At 37.2% G+C, this 11,039-nt stretch overlaps 1 long non-coding RNA gene across 1 annotated transcript in view; it reads right to left on the bottom strand.

The window, feature by feature from the left end:
• Nucleotides 1–8,704: 8,704 nt before the first annotated feature.
• LOC131415314 (uncharacterized) overlaps nt 8,705–11,039 on the bottom strand; it is a 59,646-nt gene continuing 57,311 nt past the window's right edge. The window contains exon 4 of the long non-coding RNA XR_009222412.1: nt 8,705–8,821. This is a non-coding gene — a long non-coding RNA (uncharacterized LOC131415314). The remainder of the gene's footprint in view (nt 8,822–11,039) is intronic.

Genomic DNA, 11,039 nt, shown 5'->3' with positions numbered 1-11,039 from the left:
TGATAGATTTAAGAAGAGTTTAGCATTTTAGTTTGATACAAAATCTATATTCAAAATTAATCACATTTATACATACCAGGAAAAGCAATACTTGTTTTGTTAAAAGACACCATTTACAATAAGCAAAAAACTTTGTCACCTAAAAGAATAGTCTTCAAACTGTGCACAAGATTTTTATGGAAGTAAAGACAAAACTTATTGAAAATCATTAAAGAAGACTTAAGGAATACAGAGACACATTATGTCCACGGACAGAAAGATTCAAAGTCATGTAGAGATCAATTATTTTCAAAATTTTCTACTTATTTAATATAGTTCTAATCAAAATCTCAATTGGAGTCATAAACATGAGAATCTGATCCCAAAATTTCTTTGAAGATATCTATGCAATACATATGACTTATAAAAAAGTACCCAGAATATATGAAGACTTCATGTGAAGCAATAAGGCAAATACTAATGAAACAATAAAAAAAAAAGATGGACAAAGGACACGAATAGACACTTTAAAATAATGGAAACATGAGTGGCCCTTAAACATGTGAAAAGCTGTTATTAACTCACACCTATCAGATTAGTAAATATTTAAAATCTAAAAACAGCAAATATTGGTAAGGATCTGAAGCAATGTGAACAAGATTACACTGCTAAAGGGGATATAAATTGCTACATATAATATTTTGGGAAAAGGGTTGAGCAACACATAATAAATTTAACTTGTGCAGACCCACAACACTATAATTCTACTCTACCTATCCACTCTAGAAAAACTATTTTGCATATGTATTACCGGAAGACAAAAATGAAAATGTTCATAGGAACCTTTTCCAAAATGCTTGAAAATGGAAATAACTGATATGTCCATCAGTAGTAGAACAAATAAATTTTAATATAAAATGAGGCACAAGACCACAATAAAAATTAATGAATTACAGGGCCAGCCCTGATGGTCTAGTGGTTAAAGTTCTGTGCTCTCTGCTTCAGCGGCCCAGGGTTCATTTCCCAGTTGTGGAACCACACCACCTGTCTGTCAGTGGCCATGCTGTGGTGGAAGCCCACATAGAAGAACTAGAAGGACTTACAACTAGGGTATACAACCATGCACTGGGGCTTCGGGGAGAAGAAAAAAAGAAAAAAGAGAAAGAGGAAGATTGGCAACAGATATTGGCTCAGGGTGAATCCTTCCTTGAAAAAAAAAATTAATGAATTACAGCTAAAGGTATAAGTAGGGATGAATTTCAAAACTAATATTGAATGAAAGAAATAAGTATCTGAATAATGTATATCATAGTTCTATTATATAAAGTTCAGAAAACAGGTAAACCTAAACAACATGTTGTAGTTATAACAACTTACGTATGTAGTTAAAGCTATTAGGTCTAACTGGGAAATGATTACCACAAATGTAATTTTGTATTTTTAGATAATCCATAGGTGGAAGAAAGAGAGAAACTGATAGAAACTGAAGGAACCAAATATTGATATTACATTAAAATTAGAAGAGAAACTTGGAGGACCCTCCAGTAATTCATTCCACAGATGTTTTGGAGGAGTGGCTTTGTGTCAGGCATTGTGCGTGACATTGGGGATAATGTGAGAAAAACAACCAACCAAAGAAAGCTAGCTCACAGCACTTGCTTAGATCTTTGACACATGCTCAATGAAATACCTAAGAAACACTGTTGCGATGTAAAACGCTGATGGTAATGGGAGTAAAAACAGTAATGAATGATCTGCCTGACCCCAGGAGGAATTTTCATTAAGTAAAGAGCAGAACGAGAGAAGTCACAATGGCTGCGTAAGCAGACTCTGAACTCACCTCCTCCCGCGGACACAGCCAATTTACAACTACTCGTGGAAAAATTACCCCTAAGAGAGAACCAAAAACTGGATAAGAAGAACTCCTGCAACAAAGGACAATCTTAATCAAGATGGAAGAGGCAGAAACTCCCATCTGGAGAGAAAAAACACCACCTTCACAAGCCACAGCACCTCACGGGCACCCGGGAGCAGCCCACAGTTTCTCAGCCCTCCCTGGAGGAGTGGGGCCCTGAGCCGGGGAGAGGCCCAACTGTGGGTATTTTGTGGACCCAGCACAATCGAGACGAGTGGCATAATATCTGACTTTGCCTGGTAGTAAAACATTGGGGAGTACCCCCAGAAAAGCTGGTTCACAAAGAAATTAAAACCAGCTCTTAAAGGGCCCATGTGCAAACTCACCAGTTTCAGAAAGCAACTTAAAATCACCAGAAAGAAAGATGTACAGCCCTTTGGGGAAAAGAGACTCATCTGATAGGCTCTGAGTGCATTGCAGTGAGAGGCGAGACATCTCCGGGGACTGGGACATTGGCAGCAGCCATTGTTGTGGCCTGGTGTGGGCGTGCTGACATGGACACCATTGGAATTCTCCCTGAGGCCTGCTAGCTCAGGGTCTCCCCCACCCACTAGAGCACTGATTTAATCCAGCTCAGCCAGGACAGGCAGCCCACCCTATGGACTGGCCCCACCCAACAACAAGCCCTCAGGCAACTTGTGGGCCTGCATAGATTGGTGACTGGATTCTCTGCAGCCTGGTGACTGAGCCCACTTCAGTGGGGCAGGGCATGCACAAGGAGTGGGTGGAGAGTGTGGGGCGATGGTGGAGTGTGTGGGGCTCCCGCCGTGGAGAGACTGGGTCCACTTCAGGAGGTCGGGGCGTGTGCACGAGGCAGGACTGTGTTGACTGTGTGTGTGGACCTGTGGGTGGCAGGGCTTGTCAGCTGCAGAAGATTTGTGCTTCTCAAAGACCCACATGGGGGTTTGCCCCACCTTCCAAAGCCTGAAACAATTGGGTACTCCCATGCCTGAGTCCAGCCCCACCCAGCTGCAATCCTCAGACAGCTACAAGAGACCTAAAGGCTGGAGGCTTATAGCAATTGTAAGCCCCTGAGCCTAACAACCTGCCAGGCTGGGAGCCTACTCACTTAAAAGAAATACTGCAACACAAATGTGGTATTAGAACTTGCAGCCAACTGTGCTGGGGCTTCCCACACCCGATAAAAAGGCTGAAGGGCCCACAACAACTACAAACAGCTGAGCACTACAGCAGCTGGCCAAGAGCATAACTCAGCCTCCCTGGGCACCTACAGGGAGAGCAAACAGGCCACAAAAGAAGGACACATGTAGCCCACATAGGGGTCACTCCTGGAACATTGAGAACTGAGGGAAACACACTGCAGGCCTCCTAAGGCATCACTTATATAAGGTCACCTATCCAAGAGCAGGAGACGTAGCTGACCTACCTAATACACAGACATAAGCACAGGGAAAGAGGCAAAATGAGAAGGCAAAGGAATACATTCCAAGTAAGGGAACAGGACAAAACCCCAGAAAAGGAACTAAGTGAAACATAAATGAGCAACCTACCCGACAGAGAGTTCAAACAAAGAGTGTTAAGGATGCTCACTGAACTGGGGAGAAGAATAGATGACCTCAGTGAGAATGTCAACAAAGAAATGGAAGATATAAAAAAGAACCAATCGGAAATGAATAGTACCATACTGGAAATGAAAAATTCACTAAAGGGACTCAAAAGCAGAGTAAAGGATACAGAAGAACGGATCTGTGAGCTGGACGAAAGACTAAAAGAAATTACCCAAGCTGAACAGGTAAAAGAAAAAAGAATTAAAAAGAGTGAGGACAGTCTAAGGGACTTCTGGGACAACATCAAGCGCACTAACATCCGTGTTATAGGTGTCCTGGAAGGAGAAGAGCGAGACAAAGGGGCACAGAATCTATTTGATAAAATAATAGATGATAACTTCCTTAACCTAAGGAAGGAAACAGACGTCCAGGTACAGGAAGCACAGAAAGCCCCAAACAAGATAAACCCAAAGAGGCCCACACCAAGACACATCATAATCAAAATGTCCAGAATTAAAGATAAAGAGAGAATCCTAAAAGCGGCAAGAGAAAGACAAGTTACATACAAAGGAAACCGCATAAGGCTATCAGCTGACTCCTTAGCAGAAACCTTACAGGCTAGAAGAGAGTGGCACGATATATTTAAAGTGCTAAAAGGAAAAAAATTACAGCCAAGAATACTCTACCCAGCAAAGTAATCATTCAAAATGGAAGGAGAGATAAAAAGTTTCCCAGACAAGCAAAAATTAAAGGAGTTTGTCACCAAGAAACCAGTGTTACAAGAAATGTTAAAGGGACTGATTTAAGGGGAAATGAGAAGACCACAAACAGGAAAAATTATCTATTTCCACCATAAGAGGGTAATGATTACAATTGCACAAAAAAGAGGTTAGATATGATATCAAAAACATAAAATGAGGGAGGAAGGGAGTTAAAGAGTAAAGCTTTCAGACAGAGGCCAAACTAAAGAGACCATCAATTCTGTATAGAAGACTACTAAAACACTGAGAAAACAAAAGTTAAAAAATGGCAGTAAGTACATACTTATCAATAGCTACTTTAAACATCAATGGACTAAATGCTCCAATTAAAAGGCATAGAGTGGTTGACTGGATAAAAAAACAAGACCCATATATAGCTGTGTACAAGACACACACTTCAGACCTAAAGACACTCACAAACTGAAAGTGAAGGGATGGAAAAAGATACTCCATGCAACTGGCAATGAAAAGACAGCTGGGGTAGCAATACTCATATCACACCAAATAGACTTTAAAACAAAAATTGTAAAAAGAGACAAAGAAGGGCATTACATAATGATCAAGGGGAACAATCCAACAAGAGAGTATAACACTTGTAAATATCTATGCACCCAACATAGGAGCACATAAATATATAAAGCAATTATTAACAGACATAGAAATAGACAGTAACACAGTAATAGGAGGGGACTTTAACACTCCACCTCACCAATGGATAGATCATCCAAACAGAAGACCAATAAGGAAACATTGGTCTTAAAAGACACATTAGAACAGATTGACCTAGTAGATATATACAGAGCATTCCATCCAAAAACCAAAGAATACACGTTCTTTTCAAATGCACATGGAACATTCTCCAGGTTTGATCACATATTAGGCCACAAAACAAATCTCCATAAATTTAAGAACACTGAAATAATACCAAGCATCTTTTCTGACCACAATGGTATGAAACTAGAAATCAACTATAGGAAGAAAATCAGTAAAACCACAAATATGTGGAGATTAAACAAAATGCTACTGAACAACGATTGGGCCAATGAAGAAATCAAAGGAGAAATCCAAAAATACCTGGAGACAAACGAAAATGAAAATGAAAATACGACATGCCAGAATTTATGGGACACAGTAAAAGCGGTTCTAAAAGGGAACTTTATAGCAATACAGGCCTATCTCAACAAACAAGAAAAATCTCAAATAAACAATCTAAAGGAACTGAAAAAAGAAGAACAAACCAAGCCCAAAATCAGTAGAAGAAGGGAAATAATAAAAATCAGAGCAGAAATAAATGAAATAGAGACTAAAAAAATACTAGAATGAATTAATAAAACCAACAGCTGGTTCTTTGAAAAAATAAACAAAATTGACAAAACTTTAGCTAGACTCACCAAGAAAAAACGAGAGAAGGCTGAAATAAGTAAAATCAGAAATGAAAGAGGAGAAATTACAATAGACAACTCAGAAATATAAAAGATTATAAGAGAATACTATGAAAAGCTATATGCCAACAAATTCGACAATCTGGAAGAAATGGATAAATTCTTAGAATCATACAACCTTCCAAAACTAGATCAAGAAGAAATAGAGAATTTGAATAGACCAATCACCAGTAAGGAGATCGAAACAGTAATCAAAAACCTCCCCAAAAATAAAAGTCCAGGACCAGATGGCTTCCTGGTGAATTCTACCAAACATTCAAAGACTTAATACCTACCCTTCTCAAACTCTTCCAAAAAATTGAGGAGAGAGGGAAGCTCCCTAACTCATTCTACGAAGCCAACATTACCCTCATACCAAAACCAGACAAGGACAACACAAAAAAAGAAAATTACAGGCCAATATCACTGATGAACATTGATGCAAAAATCCTCAACAAAATACTAGCAAATCGCATACAACAATACGTTAAAAAGATTATACATCATGATCAAATGGGATTTATCCCAGGTATGCAGGGGTGGTTCAACCTGGGCAAATCAATCAACGTAATACGCCACATTAATAAAATGAAGAATAAAAATCACATGATCATCTCAATAGATGCAGAGAAATCATTTGACAACATACAGCATCCATTTATGATAAAAATTCTGAATAAAATGGGTATAGAAGGAAAGTACCTCAACATAATAAAGGCCATATTTTACAAACCCAGAGCTAATATCATCCTCAATGGTGAAAAACTGAAAGCTATCCTTCTAGAACAGGAACCAGACAAGGACGCCCAGTCTCACCACTCCTATTTAACATAGTACTGGAAGTCATAGCCAGAGCAATCAGGCAAGAAAAAGAAATAAAAGAGATCCAAACTGGAAAGGAAGAAGGCAAACTCTCACTATTTAGATGACATGATTTTATGTATAGAAAACCCTAAAGGATCCACCAGAAAACTTTTAGAAGTAATAAACGAATACTGTAAAGTTGCAGGATACAAAGTCAACATACAAAAATCAGTGGCATTTCTATACACTAACAACGAAGTAGCAGAAAGAGAAATTAAGAATACAATCCCATTTACAATTGCACCAAAAAGAATAAAATACCTAGGAATAAACTTAACCAAAGAGGTGAAAGAGCTGTACACAGAAAACTATAAAACATTGCTGAAAGAAATTGAAGAAGACACAAAGAAATGGAAAGATATTCCGTGCTCTTGGATTGGAAGAATTAACATAGTTAAGATGTCCATACTTCCCAAAGCAATCTATAGATTCAATGCAATCCCTATCAAAGTTCCAACAACATTTTTCACTGAAAGAGAACAACGATTTCTAAAATTTATATGGAACAACAAAAGACCCCTAATACCTAAAGGAATCCTGAGAAGAAAGAACAAAGCTGGAGGTATCACACTCCCTGATTTCAACATATACTACAAAGCTATAGTAACCAAAACAGCATGGTACTGGCACAAAAACAGACACACAGATCAATGGAATAGAATCGAAAGCCCAGAAATAAACCCACACATCTATGGACAGCTAATCTTCGACAAAGGAGTCAAGAACATACAATGGAGAAAGGAAAGTCTCTTCAACAAATGGTGTTGGGAAAACTGGGCAGTCACATGCAAAAAAATGAAAGTAGACCCTTACCTTACACCATACACAAAAATTAACTCCAAATGGATTAAAGACTTGAATGTAAGACCTGAAACTGTGAAACTTCTAGAAGAAAACATAGGCAGTACGCTCTTCGACATTGGTATTAGCAACGTATTTTGAAGCACCATGTCTGACTGGGCAAGAGAAACAATAGAAAAAATAAACAAATGGGACTACATCAAACTAAAAAGCTTCTGCACAGCAAAGGAAACCATCAACAAAACGAAAAGACAACCTAACAATTGGGAGAAGATATTTGCAAACATCTGATGGGGGTTAATCTCCAAAATATATAAAGAACACATGCATCTCAACAACAGAAAAACTAACAACCCAATTAAAAAATGGGCAAAAGACCTGAACAGACATTTCTCCAAAGAAGATATACAGATGGCCAACAGACACATGAAAAGATGTTCAAAATCATTAACTATCAGGGAAATGCAAATCACAACTGCAATGAGATATCACCTCACGCCCGTCAGAACGGCTATAATTAACAAGACAGGAAACAACAAGTGTTGGAGAGGATGTGGAGAGAAGGGAACTCTCATACACTGCTGGTGGGAGTGCAAACTGGTGCAGCCACTATGGAAAACAGTGTGGAGATTCCTCAAAAAATCAAGGATAGAACTACCATATGATCCAGCTATTCCACTGCTGGGTATTTATCCAAAGAACTTGAAAACACCAAAGCATAAAGATACATGCACCCCTGTGTTCATTGCAGCGTTATTCACAATAGCCAAGACTTGGAAGCAACCTAAATGCCCATCAAGGGACGAATGGATAAGGAAGATGTGGTATATATACACGATGGAATACTACTCAGCCATTAGAAATGATGAAATCCAGCTATTTGTGACAACATGGATGGACATTGAGGGTATAATGCAAAGTGAAATAAGTCAGAGGGAGAAGGTCAAATACTGTATGATCTCACTCATTTAGTAGTAGATAATAACAACAACAAACAAACACATAGAGACAGAGATTGGATTGGTGGTTACCAGAGGGGACGGGGGGAGGGAGGAGGGCAAAAGGGATAATTCGGCACATGCGTGTGGTGATGGGTTGTAGTTAGTATTTGGGTGGTGAACATGATGTAATCTATGCAGAAATAGAAGTATAATGATATATACCTGAAATTTATACAATGTTATAAACCAATGTTACTGCAATAAACTAACAAACAACAAAAAAAGTGAAGAGCAGAACAGCTCTGAGAGGAATAGCTGGACTCCGGAAGGAAAAAGTAAAATGATCTACTTAATCATAGTGTGAATTTGAATAACATATTATATATAGTTGAATATTATACACTCAAATGTGTGATATATTATACATAATAATTTTGATAGTATATTAAATCATAATATATGTTATTTCACAATATTATGTTACTGTTATATAATCAAGTTGATTTATCTCTACACAAATAGGGAAAACAGATTTTATTCAAAAGTCCATGGAATGATTTCAAATTTTGATCATGAAATCTCTCAAAACACTTCATTAGACTCCCCAAAATTGAAAATTTCCATTAAGAATCTGCAACAAAAATCAGAAAATAAAAAAGAACAAAATTTCCATCAAGAAAGCTACAACCAATTGTTATTTTAAACTGATGTAACAATTATTGGATGAAGTACGTAGTCAAAATCTCAATTATATGCTGTTTAGAAGAAGCTAACAATGTGATATAAGGCAAAACTGTACTCAGAATCACATTCATTATTGTAATATCTTATATTATTTGAAAAATAAAAATCAAGGCAAATAAGTTTTACATGCCTAAGAGAACTCTACACTTCTAATCAGTGAATTAGAAAACATTTTTTAAAAAAAGAGTAGAACTGATATATAAGAACTACTTCCTGGGGAAAAATAAAACACAAATCTAATAAAGAAATGAGATACAAATCCAATTGACAAAATTACAAATGAAAACAAGAGTTTAACAGATTTTATATTTTAATTATAATCAAATATTATTTATAATGTTATGCTAATGAACTTGAAAATTCCAAATGGATAAGTTTCTGTGGTTGATTCAATAGGGAATAGAAAACCTGAATAATTTTTGTTTTTTTGTGAGGAAGATCAGCCCTGAGCTAACATCCATGCCAATCCTTCTCTTTTTGCTGAGGAAGACTGGCCCTGAGCTAACATCTATTGCCAGTCTTCCTCCTTTTTTTCCCTTTTTCTCCAAAGCCCTAGCAGATAGTTGTATGTCATAGTTGCACATCCTTCTCATTGCTGTATGTGGGACGCGGCCTCAGCATGGCTGGACAAGCGGTGTGTCGGTGTGCACCCGGGATCCAAACCCCGGCCGCCAGCAGCAGAGCGCGCACACTTAACCGCTAAGCCACAGGGCCAGCCCAAACATGAACAATTTAATAATAATGTAGGGAGAAACCAAAAAATTCCCCATGTCTTAAACAATTTTCTCTAAAATAAGCTCCGAGGCCAAATGACTTATGTATTACTTCTTTCAAACTTTGAGGAAGCTTGTAATTCTCATAGCATATAAATTCTTGCGTAGCATATAAAAAGATAGATCACTTCACAATTTATTTTACAAGGGTGTATAACTGAGACAATAAATCCTGACAAAGATAGCACAAAATTGAACCTACAGAACAATCTGTTTTTTGAATATTTATATAAAAATTAAATGCTAACAAAATAACAGTGGGATTTGAGGAAACAGTTTTGTTGGAAGAGAGACATGGCAAAGTGACAGTAAGACTAACGTGAAGGACTAAATGGGAAAATAGCTATAAACAGTCATATTTATAAAGAAGAGAAATAAGAGGCTTTCTTTCATGAAGGTGCACATATCCCAGCAAAAGAAGTTAACCTCGATTTGAATCTAGGTTCCACCACCAACTAGTTGTTCATCATTGAGCAAATTGCTTAATGTCACTTTCTCTTTCCTGATCTTTCGAATGAGAGGAATAGTAAACACCTCAAAGGTATCTTGCATGCATTGAATCAGATAAAATATATAATGCTTTTTATATAATCTCTGGTATATAGTAAGTGCTCATAAATGTAAGCAATTTATATAATTAATATAACTAGCATAGTCTCAAAAATCAACACTGGCACAAGAATCAAAAGACCAATTGATGAATCAAAATGCTAAGAAATAGGAACAAGTACTTGACATTATTCAGTTTATTATAAACATGCAGCAGATATTACTGAGGAAAAAATGAGGATTATTTTTAAATGATTTTGTGATAATATCTAGATTATTGTCCCATCACCAATTATCAAATAGTTTGTCTCCATAAGATATAACAGAGTCTACATTGCAGACCTGACTCAGAGCAAGCTAAACATTTCTAATTTCCTTATCCAAGGTCTTAACATAGCATCTGGACTATTTCGAGGAGTTTGCAAACGTTCTTACATAAAATTAACTCTTGATTGACAGATGATAATGGATAAATAAAAATTTTATGGATAACTGAAAACTCAGTTAAAAGAAAACTAATCACAGGGCCCAGATCACCAGCACAAATGAAACTCAGACTTATCTAATCACTCATGTTCTGTAAGAAGTTTGGATAGCAGGAACTATTTTATCTTTCTTCCCAATTGAGAAAATAATCTATACCTGTCCATGAAATTTACTGAAAAGTTCCTGAAATCCAGGAACACAGTAGGAAGTCTAGCTTATCTACAATACAGAGCTGTAGTTTCCTGGTCTCTCCTCTCCTCCCTTTCTCTACCTCCAGCTCCTCTACTAGTTGCCTCA

The sequence above is a fragment of the Diceros bicornis genome, chromosome 16 (genome assembly GCF_020826845.1).
Source record: "Diceros bicornis minor isolate mBicDic1 chromosome 16, mDicBic1.mat.cur, whole genome shotgun sequence".
NCBI classification, from domain to species: domain Eukaryota; kingdom Metazoa; phylum Chordata; class Mammalia; order Perissodactyla; family Rhinocerotidae; genus Diceros; species Diceros bicornis.
The sequence above is the reverse complement of the archived record's forward strand: the minus strand, read 5'-3'. Positions and strand labels throughout refer to the sequence as shown.